The sequence below is a fragment of the Cynocephalus volans genome, chromosome 5, assembly GCF_027409185.1.
Source record: "Cynocephalus volans isolate mCynVol1 chromosome 5, mCynVol1.pri, whole genome shotgun sequence".
NCBI classification, from domain to species: Eukaryota; Metazoa; Chordata; class Mammalia; order Dermoptera; family Cynocephalidae; genus Cynocephalus; species Cynocephalus volans.
The window spans coordinates 115,169,528-115,184,777 of record NC_084464.1 but is presented as its reverse complement, the minus strand read 5'-3'; the positions used below and the strand labels follow the sequence as shown (position 1 = coordinate 115,184,777).

The window sequence follows — 15,250 nt, the reverse complement described above, 5'->3', positions numbered from 1 at the left end:
TTATTCCCACCACTTATTCCAATTTAGCTTTCAAACTAGTAATTATTTTCTTTTCCCCCCTTTTTTTGGCACAGCAAGGAAAACAAAAATCAACAGAGAGAAAAGAACTTTGGACCTGGCAACCAAAGCTCATACCACCCAAACTTCTCCTTCAGTTTCCTTTTGATGGTAGATGGAATATTTTAATTTTCCTTTTCAGCACCCTCAACAGCTGAGGTGAAAAGGTGAGACTGATAGTGTGGCATTTAAAAGTTATGACTTTAGCCAGTTTGCTTAAGGAAAATGGCTTTTGCTTTTAAAATGACCTCTTCTCCCCTCTGTTTTAATGAAAATTTGTATTACCTATAATTTTTTGTTCCTTACGTGGAACTAAAGGTTTTGTTGTTTTATCAGCCTTCCCTGGCACTATTCTGTAGAAATTTACTGATGTATTATTTTCCCTCTGCAAACACGTGGCACCAAGATATAAAGATAAAATGGCTGTGAAATCACAAGAAAGTCTAATTCACTTCCAGCAGTGAACAGAGGAAAGAAAAGTTAGATTTTATAGAGTGACTTGTAATCCCTTAGGTACAGTTAAGTCAGACTGAGAATGAAGTCAACCCAGAGGAAAGGAGAGTTGAGACATGGAAATAGAATGTGAAATAGTGACGGCACATGGCGGTGGTGGTGGGAGGGGGACAGCAAGAGAGATCATTTGTGACCTTGGATCTAATCATGTCTAATGTACGCCCTTGAACTTTTTAGACAATATGAATCCATATTCCCTTTTGTTCTCAAGTCAGTTTGCTTTCAAGCAAAAGATTTCTAACTGACATGCTCTCTCAGAAAAGGCTGCATTTTAATTGTTTATGTTTCTATGGCTCTTCAGGACTGAGAGCCCTGTTAAGTGACATCATCTTAATTTTGTTCATTTGAAATGCAAGTTTTTATGTACTCTATTAATCAACAGATGTTGATTGTGCACCTCAAAGAGGCAGGAGAAAGGGGAGCGGGACGAAGGGCACAGGTGCTGGCGTGGTCCCACTGCCTTTCTGCACAGTTCCTCTGCTCCTGTGTCATCATGACCACCCACACTTCCGTTACCTAACTCATAAGAGGGTTGTTTTAAGGATTAAACCAAGATAACATTTGTAAAATGTACAATGTTAAGAATACAGGTACTTTATAACTTTTAGCTATTATAATAATTGGTATTCGTATTATTGATATTATCTTTGATATGTACAATGTCTTTTGCTAGGTGCTGTAAGATATAAGAAAAGGATAGGAGAGAGGTAACTTTACAACAAGGAATTGCCAGTGTTGGTTTTAGGTAAACATACATTTACTTAATGGGTCATAGTAATAGGGTATTAAAAACATATTTAGGGTACTTTTTTAAAAACTAAAATTTCCAAAATGTATTCATGTATGAGCTAAGTAAAAAAGGTAAAGCAACACATAATGTCTGCCATTTTAAAATAATCGTATGCCTTTATTTTTTTTTAATTTATTTTTTAAATTTTATTTTGTCGATATACATTGTGGCTGATTATTGCTCCCCATCACCAAAACCTCCCTCCCTTCTCCCTCCCCCCCTCCCCCACAACAATGTCCTTTCTGTTTGCTTGTAGTATCAACTTCAAATAATTGTGGTTGTTATATCTTCTTCCCCCCCCCGGTTTTTGTGTGTGTGTGTGTGTGTGTGTGTGTGTGTGTATGTGAATTTATATATTAATTTTTAGCTCCCACCAATAAGTGAGAACATGTGGTATTTCTCTTTCTGTGCCTGACTTGTTTCACTTAATATAATTCTCTCAAGGTCCATCCATGTTGTTGCAAATGGCAGTATTTCATTCGTTTTTATAGCTGAGTAGTATTCCATTGTGTAGATGTACCACATTTTCCGTATCCACTCATCTGATGATGGGCATTTGGGCTGGTTCCAACGCTTGGCTATTGTAAAGAGTGCTGCGATAAACATTGGGGAACAGGTATACCTTCGACATGATGATTTCCATTCCTCTGGGTATATTCCCAGCAGTGGGATAGCTGGGTCGTATGATAGATCTATCTGCAATTGTTTGAGGAACCTCCATACCATTTTCCATAGAGGCTGCACCATTTTACAGTCCCACCAACAATGTATGAGAGTTCCTTTTTCTCCACAACCTCACCAGCATTTATCGTTCAGAGTCTTTTGGATTTTAGCCATCCTGATTGGGGTTAGATGGTATCTCAATGTGGTTTTGATCTGCATTTCCCGGATGCTGAGTGATGTTGAGCATTTTTTCATATGTCTGTTGGCCATTTGGATATCTTCCTTAGAGAAATGCCTACTTAGCTCTTTTGCCCATTTTTTAATTGGGTTGCTTGTTTTCTTCTTATACAGTTGTTTGAGTTCCTTATATATTCTGGATATTAATCCTTTGTCAGATGTATATTTTGCAAATATTTTCTCCCACTCTGTTGGTTGTCTTTTAACTCTTTTAATTGTTTCTTTTGCTGTGCAGAAGCTTTTTAGTTTGATATAATCCCATTTGTTTATTTTTCCTTTGGTTGCCCGTGCTTTTGGGGTCGTATTCATGAAGTCTGTGCCCAGTCCTATTTCCTGAAGTGTTTCTCCTATGTTTTCTTTAAGAAGTTTTATTGTTTCAGGGTGTATATTTAAATCCTTAATCCATTTTGAGTTGATTTTAGTATACGGTGAGAGGTATGGATCTAGTTTCATTCTCCTGCATATGGATATCCAGTTATCCCAGCACCATTTGCTGAAGAAGCAGTCCCTTCGCCAGTGAATAGGCTTGGTGCCTTTGTCAAAGATCAGATGGCAGTAAGTGTCTGGGTTGATTTCTGGATTCTCTATTCTATTCCATTGGTCAGTGTGTCTGTTTTTATGCCAGTACCATACAGTTTTGGTTATTATAGCTTTGTAGTATAGCTTAAAGTCAGGTAGTGTTATGCCTCCAGCTTTATTTTTTTTTGCTCAGCATTGCTTTGGCTATGCGTGGTCTTTTATTGTCCCATATAAATGTCTGAATAGTTTTTTCCATTTCTGAGAAAAATGTCTTTGGAATTTTGATGGGGATTGCATTGAATTTGTATATCACTTTGGGTAGTATGGACATTTTCACTATGTTGATTCTTCCAATCCAAGAGCATGGGATATCTTTCCATCTTCTTGTATCCTCTCTAATTTCTCTCAGCAGTGGTTTGTAGTTCTCATTATAGAGATTTTTCACCTCCTTGGTTAACTCAATTCCTAAGTATTTTATTTTTTTGGTGGCTATTGTAAATGGGCAGGCTTTCTTGATTTCTCGTTCTGCATGTTCACTGTTGGAGAAAAGAAATGCTACTGATTTTTGTGTGTTGATTTTGTATCCTGCTACTGTGCTGAAATCATTTATCAATTCCAGCAGTTTTTTTGTAGAGGTTTTAGGCTGTTCGATATATAGGATCATGTCATCTGCAAACAGGGACAGTTTGACTTCATCTTTTCCAATCTGGATGCCCTTTATTTCCTTCTCTTCTCTGATTGCTCTGGCTAGTACTTCCAACACTGTGTTGAATAGGAGTGGTGAGAGTGGGCATCCTTGTCTAGTTCCTGTTCTTAAAGGAAAAGCTTTCAGCTTTTCCCCATTCAGGATGATATTGGCAGTGGGTTTAGCATATATGGCTTTAATTATGTTGAGATACTTTCCCTCTGTACCTAACTTATAGAGGGTCTTTGTCATGAATGAGTGCTGAACTTTATCAAATGCTTTTTCAGCATCTATAGAGATGATCATATGGTCCTTGTGTTTGAGTTTGTTAATATGGTGTATCACGTTTATTGATTTGCGTATGTTGAACCAACCTTGCATCCCTGGGATAAATCCCACTTGATCGTGATGAATAATTTTATGTATGTGTTGCTGTATTCTGTTTGCTAGTATTTTAGTGAGGATTTTTGCATCTATATTCATCAAGGATATTGGCCTGTAGTTTTCTTTTTTGGTTATATCTTTACCTGGTTTTGGTATCAGGATGATGTTTGCTTCATAGAATGAGTTTGGGAGATTTGCGTCCGTTTCAATCTTTTGGAATAGTTTGTAAAGAATCGGTGTCAATTCCTCTTTGAATGTTTGGTAAAATTCTGCTGTGAATCCATCTGGTCCTGGGCTTTTCTTTGTTGGGAGCCTTCTGATAACAGCTTCAATCTCCTTTATTGTTATTGGTCTGTTCAAATTTTCTACGTCTTCACGGTTCAGTTTTGGGAGCTTGTGTGTGTCCAGAAATTTATCCATTTCCTCCAGATTTTCAAATTTGTTGGCGTATAGTTGTATATAGTAGTCTCGAATGATTCCTTGTATTTCAGATGAATCAGTTGTAATATCGCCTTTTTCATTTCTAATTTTTGTTATTTGAGTCTTCTCTCTTCTTTTTTTTGTTAGCCATGCTAATGGTTTGTCAATTTTATTTATCTTTTCAAAAAACCAACTTTTTGATTCGTTGATCTTTTGAATTGCTTTTTGGTTTTCAATTTCATTCAGTTCTGCTCTGATCTTAATGATTTCTTTCCGTCTGCTAACTTTAGGTTTGGATTGTTCTTGTTTTTCTAGTTCTTTAAGGTGAAGTGTTAGGTTGTTCACTTGCCATCTTTCTATTCTTCTGAAGTGAGCATTTAATGCAATAAATTTTCTCCTCAATACTGCTTTTGCAGTATCCCACAGGTTTTGGTATGATGTATCATTGTTTTCATTAGTTTCAATAAATTTTTTGATTTCCTGCTTGATTTCTTCTTGGACCCATATGTCATTGAGTAGAATGCTGTTTAATTTCCATGTGTTTGTATAGTTTCCAGAGTTTCGTTTGTTATTAATTTCTAGTTTTAATCCATTGTGGTCTGAGAAGATACATGGGATAATTGCAATTTTTTTGAATTTATTGAGACTTGATTTGTGACCTAATATGTGATCTATCCTGGAGCATGATCCATGTGCTGATGAGAAGAATGAATATTCTGAGGTTGTTGGGTGAAATGTTCTGTAGATATCTGCCAATTGCATTTGGTCTAGAGTCTTGTTTAGATCTTGTGTTTCTCTACTGATTCTTTGCCTAGATGATCTGTCTAATATTGACAGTGGGGTGTTCAGGTCCCCTGCTATTATGGTATTAGTGTCTATTTCCTTCTTTAGGTCTAATAGAGTTTGTTTTATAAATCTGGCTGCTCCAACATCGTATGCCTTTATTTTCCTTATTTTACATAAAAGGTAACATATAGAGCCCATTGTTCTATAGCTCTCATTTTTTATTTAATATCCATAATGACGGAAAAGTGCCATGATTTTTATTTTACAGCTGCACTGTGTTTAATTGGAAGCGGCCTACTTTGTATAACCTGTGTGCTGTGGATGGCCATTTGGGTTGTAGCTCAACTTGGGCTACTATGGACAATGCTTCAGTGATCATTTTCTATGCGTATCATTTGTACATACACAGATATAGCACTTGAAAGTGACATTGCTCTGTCTAAGGGTACGTGCATTTGTAATATGGATAATTATTGCCTGCTTGTCCTCCATAGGGCGTTCTACCAGTAATGTATGAGGATGCTTATTTGCAGATAGCATCTCTAAAAGTCTAAATCAAAATTTTAAGTGCTCTACATTTTGATAGGTAAAAAATGGTACTATATTGTAGATTTAATCTTCATTTCTCTTATCGCAAGTGAGGTTGAGCATCTTTTTATATATTCAAGAGTCATTGTATTTCTGTTTTATTTTAACTCTACACTGACCATTTTCTACTGGGTCTTTTTCTTTTCTAGGACTTATTTATACATTTGGGAGATTAGCACTTAGTCTATGACAGAACGGCAAACAGAATTTTTTTTTTTTTGGTTGTCTTTTGAATTTTTTGTTTTGCTGTGAAGTAGTTTTTTTTTTTTAATTGTGTGATATAAAATTCATAAACTTTTCCTTTTGTGGTTTACAGATTATTTCAAGTCAATAAGAAGGATCTTTACCTCTGTAGGATTATGAAAGCATTTCCTCATGTTTTCTTCTAGTATTCTTGTAGTTTACTGTTTTTCATATTCAAATGCTGGTGTATGAGGAACTGCACCTGATGAGTAGTGGAAGGGCAGATCCATCCCAATACTATTTATTGAATTGCTACATTTATTATATAATGAATTACCATTTGTATTTTGGGTCTATTTCAGGATTTTCTATTTTGTCTCAATCGTCTTTTTTTTTTTTTTTTAATGGATTTACAGAAATGTTGTGCTTAATGGCAAAGCTTAGTCTACCCCAGCACGAGCATGGCCTGGAGTTGAAGCAGCGGTGATGGGTGCTCACAGAGCCTCACAGGCAAAGAGGGCGAGGAATGAGGAAGGCAACCATCACACAGAAGAGCCCCATGGCCTCAGACAAGGTAAAGTCCCAAATGCCATAGCAGCAGCTGCTTGAGAGATGAGTTCCTGGAAGAGCCAATGATTAAGCTGCCAAACACTCTGCCAATGCCAGCCCCTGTACCAGCCACACCAACTGTGGCAGCCTCAAGACCAATAAACTTGGCTGCTGTGTAAATGTCCTGGGAGACTTACACTGGTCTGGTGTGGGGAGCTGCTGTAGGAAGTTGTTTACATGAGTTCTCTGGTCTACCGAGGAAGGAGGCAGACACAGGCCTGATTAGAGCCCTGGAACAACAAGAGGTCAGAAACTGGGGAAATGAGTAGTGCTCTGGTGGTCTGCCTTCCTCAGTCTGCATTCCCACTGCCCTGCCGCCCCTGCTCGGCCCTGCACCTCGTAAGTCTTTCTTTGTTCATGTGTCAGTATGAAACTGTTTAGAACATTAAAGCTTTACAACATATTTAAATATTTAGTTGGTTTAGTACCTGCTCATTGTTCTCTTACAGAGCTTTTCTGGCCACTCTTGTTTGTCTAATTTTTTATGTGAACTTTAACATCATCTTATTTATTCTCACCCTCCCCGCAAAAAAGTTGATTTTGTTTTTTAGGATCACATTAAATTCAGAGATTAATGTATTCACAATGCAAGGGTGAACACCAAGTAGAACATCCAAGTGTGTCTTTCTATTTAAGTCTACTTTGGGTTCCTGAAAGTTTTAAAATTTTGTTTCATATAGATATTATGCATTTCTTAAGTTTATTCCAAAGTATTTTTTCCTCTTGTGTTGCATTGGTAAATGATGATAGTGTTTTCTCGAGTTTTCCAAGCATACAGTCATATATCAACAAATAAATTTTATTGGATTCTTTGTGTTGAAAAACAAATTGCTTTAAAAATTGTATACTTGTAAATTCTTTCTCTTTTCTGTATTAATCAGTGCTTCTGGTACAATGCTAAATAATAAAGGAGTGAAGGGAATCTTTGTCTTATTCCTAACCATTAGGAGATTATCCATAAACGAGCTGGTTAAATAGTCTCTGAGAATATCTTTGTGTCTGATGTTAGAGTCTGAAGTCCACAAAGCAGGCAATTAGGAACAGAAGATGGATGTAAAGAAGGCAGAGCAAGGACAAGGTGAAACCCACAGCATGATCTGGAACCCATGAGGATGTGTTGGAATGCATGCCAATTCTTAGGAGGTGTTTGTTGTACCCTTCATCTCAGAGCTAAACATATATGTGGCCTACAGGCAGAGAGACTCAAGGACAATCTGGGGGTGGGTAGCACAGTAGCAACACTGCCTACTCTTCATGCCAGTGAGGGGAGCCCGTGCATCAGCACAACATATGCTACGAATGGCTATGGCTTCATGCTTACCCTCCTGATCTTCCACAGGAATTTCTCTGTGGCCCCCTTAACTGCAAGCCTACAGGGAAAGAAACTGTGTGAGTTCAGTCTAGACGAGATGGCACATGACAAAGCTACTATACTAACTTAGTGGGCCTGCTCTGATATTTTTTTAATTAAGCTTCCTATTATTACTTTTTTAAAAAACCCCAAAATTGTTCTTTGTTGTTGTTCAAATGTCTCTTTAGCATTTATTGAGATAATAATAAGCTATTAATCACTGATCTTTTAATATGGTGAAGATATATAAATAGATTTCTAATATTCAACCATCCTTGGATTCCAGGAATAAGCCCCACTTATGTAAATTGTTTTTTAAACCTGCTACTGAATTCTGTTTGCTGATATTTTCCTTAGCAGTTTTTACTTATGTTGTTAATAAATGAAAATTTCGGGTAGATTTTCTATCTTTTCTGGGAAAATTTTAGTAAATTTTTTCTAAGTTTTCAAATTTATATATATAGGGTTGACCAAAGTGGTCTTGTATTTCTCTTAATGTTGTCTATTTGTATGGCTATTTTCTCCTTATTTCTATGGCTATTTTCTCCTTATTTCTTATATTATTTGCACTTTTGCCTCTCAACCCATCTTTTTTGACCTGAGTAAGTTAGCTAGAGTTTTTGCCTGTTTTTTCCCTCCTCATTTTTTGGTTTCCTAGAAGCCTGCTTAAGATTTATCTATTAGTTAACTATTTTTAAGTTTTTTGTTTGTTTGTTTGTTTTTTAACTTCAGTTGTCTTTAATAACTTAGTCCCTCTGCTTTCCTTCAATTTTTCTTTCAACTTTATGGGTTGGATGCTTCTTGTCTTTGTCTTTATTCTATTTTTACTCTATTTTTTATTCTATTTTTTCCTTAAGGGAATATTTAAGCTAATGTTTCCCTTTGAGTGTTTTTTTACCTATCCCATATAGTTCTATTATGTAGTGTTTTAGTTATGTTTTTTAAAAATGCTGAAATTTCTGTTTCTATTTTCTCCTGAAACTTTTTTTTTTAAATGTCCAGATCAAAGGGCCTTTTGGTTTTCTGATTTTTTTATTAGTTTCTTTTATGTTTTCATTGTACTTGAAGAATATTGTCTGTATATTTCTCCTTTTGTAAATTATTGATGTTTTTGTCTGTCTGGATTTTTGTTCATTTTGTGATTGTTCCATAGTCTCTTGAAAAGAAGATAGATTCTCTGTTTTCAGGATAGTGTTTGAATTATTTCAACCAGATATGCCATTTCAATTATGCAATTTAGGTTTTGTATAACTTTTATATTGTGTTCAGGTGGTTGCTGGGAACTTAATAGGTGAATTAAACATGTCTGTCATTAGTTTTTAAAAATCTACTTTCCTGTTTTCTTCTGTAATTTCTGTTTTATGAATTTTGCTGATGTATTCCTTAGTGGAATTCCATATCTCCCCTTTAAATTATACTCTTTAGTACTATAAAGAGCCATTATTTATCTTGTTTCTTTTTTGGCTTAAATTTTACTATTAAGATTTTAACCCTTGCTTCTTTTGCTCTAATTTTTTCACTGTGGTTTAGTTATATTTCTTTATAATCACTTAATTAGGCAACTTTATTCTACTAGCATATAAGTAATAAGACAATTACAAGTGCAATTTGTTTTTTATAGAATGCCTCTCTTCAGTTAGCTCTGGGTGTTGTTTGTGTAATACAGTGAATTTTAACCTCTAACATGCATTAGAACCATCGGGGGGCATGTTAAAACACAGATTTCCAGGCCCCACCCTTAGAGTTTCTGATTCAGTATGACTGGGGCTAACGAATTCACAGGTGGTGCTGATGTTGCTAGTCTGGGGACCAGATTTTGAGAACCATTGGTGCGATAAAGTGGAAAGACTGATTCTAACGCTCTGTATCAAATTCAAAGATACTGTTTGCTCTTTAAAACATCAACAGCTTGAAGAAATAAGAGTCTGAATGCATTGTGTGAAAATCTACTTGGTAAGAGGAACAGAGCCAAAAAGATCATAAGGGGTGTGTGCGTGTGAGTGTGATTTCCTCTAAGTGTGAGAAAGAACCTTTTTTATTTTAAAGAAACTTTATAATTTTTATTTGATTGTCTCCTTGTTTCAGAGGAGTAGTCTTTAGCTCACAGTAGATGATAGATGGTATACTGGCAGTCAGGCCCAGCTTAGCGGGCATGTGACATATGCAGTCACATTTAGTTTAATACTCTGCTGTCTCTGCCTTATAATTCTTAATTTCTGAACAAGGGGTCCCCATAATTTTAATTGCACTGAGCCTTATAAACTGTGTAGAATGTCCTGTTAGCAGGAACTGTATTTCACTGCCATATTCACAGTGCCCAGCAGACTGCCTGGCACGTATTAGGTGCTCAATATCTGTTCATTGGGTGCATGAATACTGTAGTCTTACTCTCCTAATAAATTGTATAAAATATTTGGATATAGAACTGTGGTTCTTCAACTCTTTATTGTATACGAGGGTTCTCTGGGCTAATGGTTTTGTTAAAGTACAGATTTTAGACACCAGCCCCAAGGGTTAAAATTCAGGTGCTGTGAAGTGAGGCCTGATAAAGTTGTATTTTTAAATAAGTATCTTCCATGATACTGATACAGGGGTCTTTGATGCACATTTAAAGGAAAACTCCTGTAGAAACAGAACTATATCATTTTAATCTTGGTGGGGTAGTTTTCACCTACCCTTCACCACTGGGGTGAGGGGTAGGAGCACATTCATTCAGCTTACTCTTACTTGTCCAAGATTCAGCTTAATAATTTTTTTAAGACCTAAATTTTTCTTGACGTTGTGTTCGCTACTTCCCTCAGTTATTCCTCCTCTTTGCTGCTTCCATCACTTAGTGAACATCCACTTTTTATTGTGCTGCTCAGCATTTCTTCTCTCTTCTGCTTGTAATTGCACCCTGTATCTGGCTACCACCTCTTCTCCCTCACTGAGTCCCTGTACTTCAGGCAGAGTTGATTGCTCCCTGAATCAGAGGCGAAACTTGGCTCATATCTGGTCAATCAGAGCATCACATTCCCCTAGGCACGGCACTTTGTTCAAAGATGAGAAAATGAGCCAATCAGAGCCAATGCAATGTGATAAACTTTTACTGGAAGTTCTTGAAGACTATACTTTTAGTCATATTGAAAATAAAACTGGGAGAAAATGGGCCATCTTGCCTCCAAATGGAGCCTGAAAACAAGGCCAACCATTGGAAGAGAGCAGAACCTAGGGAGGAAAGACCAGGATCTTTTGATATGATTTCAGCCCCAAATCCAGATATGCATGAAGCTAGCTCTACCCATGAGATTTTCAGTTATAAAAGTCAATAAATTTTCGCTTTCTTCAATCTATTTTGAGTTACGTTTTCTATCACTTGGGAATAAAACAATCCTAACTAATGTACATGGGAACCAGTAACTGATAGATACTCTTGCACTTATTCTATGGAATTATAACTGCATATTCTCTTTCCTGTCTTTATACCAACTCCATCCTCTACCATCACTATTCTGTGAAATACTTTAGAGCAAGAAATGTATTCTTTTAATTTCATATCCCCAGAAATAATTATCAAAATATATTAAAAATATCAAGCACACAAACAATGTTTCTTGAATGAAAGAAAAAATAAGTTATATGCTCTATTTGCCCAGAGAATTTTCTGAACTTGGTGAGAAATGAAGGCACCTGCCGTTTTTATGATTAAGTGTTGTCATTCTTTCTTCTTGGGCATGTTTACTTTGTAGTGTCTTTTATCCTTCTCATTGGTAAGAAAATCTCCTAATTCTTTACCCTTTTTATTTTTGCTCTTAGGAGCTAGCCCTTTTCTCTTTGATTTGTGTCACACAGCCACCTGTGTTATTACTTATTCAGTTTTTTTTGTCTTTGATTACATTATGTGTTTTTCTTTTTCGATAGCAATTCAGAGTCATTCAGCCTGTTTTCTATAAGCATTTCCATCCACTTATGAGATCTCATACTGAATTTACTTCCTGACACCTGGGAGTAGACATTTACCATCTATTTTTTAATGTGCATCCAAGATATTTCTCTACTAAACCTGGAGGACAACTGAGTACAACTATTCCCTGTGAATCTTTCCAAAGATTAGGGCAATAAACAGAAGATCTGCCATCCTGCAATTGTTTAGTTGCTGTAAATATATCAAATGGGTATGACATGTCTGATTCTGAGAGAAGTGCCGTAAACAATGCAAAGATAAGGAACTCAGGGCCCTGCCCTTTGGAAACTCCAGTGGTGGAAAGGAACAAAGTAAATATAATGCAAGATGAAGTGAAAAAATTGCTACTCGAGTGAGTAACAACTCAATGAAAAAGAAGTGAGATGATGATTACATTTGACTTGGGACCAGGGGACAATTTGGTTTGGACCATGAATAATGGGTGATAATTTTAAAGGTGGGGACATGACCCCCAATGGATGGAACAGTGAGTAACGGTGTGATGGTCTCTTTTCTTGACTGTGCTCCCTTTTGGGTGGGCGGTTATAGCTATTAGAATAAAATGCATAGAGGGGCATGGTGGGCAATGAGGCCAGAACAGGCAGTATGTTAGTTTTCTACTACTGCTGTAGCGAATAACCACAAGTTTAGTGTCATAAACCACAAACGTATTATCTTTCAGTCTGAAGGTCAGAAGTCTGACATGGGTCTAACTGAACTGAAATCAAGGTGCCACCAGGGAGGATTCTTCCTTGCCTTTTTCAGCTTCTTGAGGCCCCTTCCCCCAGCTTCAAACCTCTCTGACAACTCTTCCATAGTTGCATTTCCTTTGATCAAAACCAGGAACATTCTTTCCTTTTAAACATCCATGTGATTAGACCAACTCCCCAACCCCCCAGATAACCCAGGATAATCCTCCCGTCTCACATTCTCAGAATCATATCTGCAAACTCCCTTTTCCACATTAGGTAACCTTCACAGGTTTCAAGGATCAGGACGGGGATGTCTTGAGGTGGAGGTGCATTATTCTGCCTAACACAAATGTCTTTAATCATAAAGAGATCTTGCCAAGCATGCTCCAACAATATATTTCAGGCTTGGTAATATGAAGTAGTATTCTAATGATAGCAAATGCAATTAAAACAAGTCAGAGTGGATAGTTTGAAATAATCAAACCTCAGTATCATTGGAAGCTGTCACCTCATGGACGATCAAATTGTATTCAAACAATTTGCTCAGCCCTTGTATCCGCCTGTGTATCTATTACTGCTGTTTGCAAACAAATCAGTGAGTCAGATTTACAGTGTGTACATTAATTTGGGTCTTTGTTTTCCCTTTCACTAACACTATTAGTGATAAAAAGGCCATTCAGAGTATTTTTAAAGTAGGAAAAAAATGTGTTAATACTTTCTTTTAGATATAGGTATTAAAATCCTAGTAGACATATTGTAATATTACTAAACATCTAACTTAACAAAGAACTTCCACAAATACATAGAAATTTTTGTTGAATTTAATTTGGGTTATTTACTTAATAAAGTCACTTATGAGTAAACAATTTTTAAGCATCTAAGATATACAAAGAGTTTACATGTCTTTGTTCTTTAATTAATTAAACAGATATTTATTAAGGGCCTACTATATGCCAGGCACTGTTTAGCCACTGTAAAGAAAGCAGTACAACAGGCAGAAATCTCTGCCATCATATAATGGGGTGATGGACAATATGCAAGATAACTGAGTGAACTAATTAGTATTTTAGAAAGTGCAAAGGAAAAAAAGTAAAGCAGGGGAGAACAATGTGAAATATTAGGGGCTTTGAATTTTCTAATGGTAAAATTTACTGAGAAGGTAACTTTCAAATAAAGACCTACTGGAAATGGGGTAGATTGTACTAGCCCTAACTTTTACAGTAGAAATCTGAAGCTTACCAGGATCCAATTGACTGATACCAGTTCTTCTGGTCCTTCCTCTCCTACCACAGCTGCCAGACACTTTCAGGAACATGGGAACATGGGTCAGATGCTGACCCTCCCTGAGGAGCTCACAGGCAGGAGGAAAGGAGAGACAGGACACAGATCAATGTAAACTAAGGCACAAAATGATTACTAAAGCATCATGATGGATCGGTGGAAACTGAGAAGTGCTTAAGCAGGAGTTCTGTTTATCACCAAGAATGGCAAAGAACCAGAAGATCATTCAATTTATAGAATTCTAAACACAGTTCTACAGAGGAATAGCTAGTCACAGCTGTATTTTTCTTTTCTTTCTTTCTTTCTTTTTTTTTTTCTTATGATATGAAGCCATAACCTAAAGCAAATAAAGGAAAAAACAAGTTTCCACGTAGCACCTTGTAATACCAGGATTATTTGGAGCCTGAGAGAGAAGGGGGTCCATTTTAGGACTACTTTTGGTTAGTGTTCCTCTAAGCACAGCAGGCTCTGCATGTACACTGGCAGCCAGAAGCTGCTATTTGAAAACACAGGAGCCTTGTCTGGCATCTTATTTCTTACGTCCTTGCCTGTCAGTCAGCCTCCAGCCACCTGTGTTCTTTCCAGTATGTTTTTGTTCCTTGTAATAAAGTGGATTTTCTTCCTTTGAGAATGAGCATAAAGATATCCAGAAAATAAAACCAGGTGTCCATTCGTAAGCAAGCACACAGAGAAGGCAACTCGGCCACTCCTGTAGGTTTCCTAAGAGGAAAATGCTGCTGTTGACATGAATAGCAAAGTCCAGACAATGATTCCTAGGAAGATAAACAGCCTGTGATTCCCTCCCGATGGCTCCCACTCCTCCCTCCATGACCCATCCTGGAGCAAAAGGTCACGGGGATAATTCTGCACCTGCAGCCTAGGAAGGTCATACTCAGTCCTCGAAAAGAACTCTCCCATAATTGATGCTAATTTTTATTGAGTAAATGCATCCTTTCATTGAAGGGCAGGTGGGAGGCTCTGTCACTGTCAAGGCCATGATATCAAGTGCAAGTTTAGAATTCTTTGCACAGATGTACATGGGCCCAAGAAGTCCCAAATGCTGTCAATACGCTGTTCATTAAGAATACATCATCAGAAATTTCTTTAGCTTCATGATGAGATATGTTCAGGACTCAGGTGAATGACAAACACTACCCAGTACCCAGGACCAGAATATTGAATACAGGAGCATGATTTATTCATAAGGGCTTGAACTCCACCTCTGGGCCTCTGGGATGCTTGTGAGATTTTGCACCCTGAAATCTGTATTCTGACAGTCTTTAACAACAACTCTGGAGACCTTGGAACTCTCTGGGGATTTGCCTCCATGGACATTCATCTACTTTCTGGTGACTTTTATGGGAGGATAGGCTTAGTGAGGAGAATGAAGAAAAGAAAGGAAATGAAAGGAAATTCACCCTGCTGTAGGTAAAGCAAGACTGGATTTATCTGAATGTCAGAGGGTATGTGGAGACATTCCCTTGACATTAACCACCTTTTGTTCTGGAGAAGAGTTGAAAGAATGTTATTATTTTCTTGCTTCAATCTA

The 15,250-nt window shown here is 37.0% G+C and overlaps 1 pseudogene; it reads right to left on the bottom strand.

The window, feature by feature from the left end:
- Positions 1–6,329: 6,329 nt before the first annotated feature.
- Positions 6,330–15,250, bottom strand: part of LOC134379131 (ATP synthase F(0) complex subunit C1, mitochondrial-like) — a 179,731-nt pseudogene continuing 170,810 nt past the window's right edge.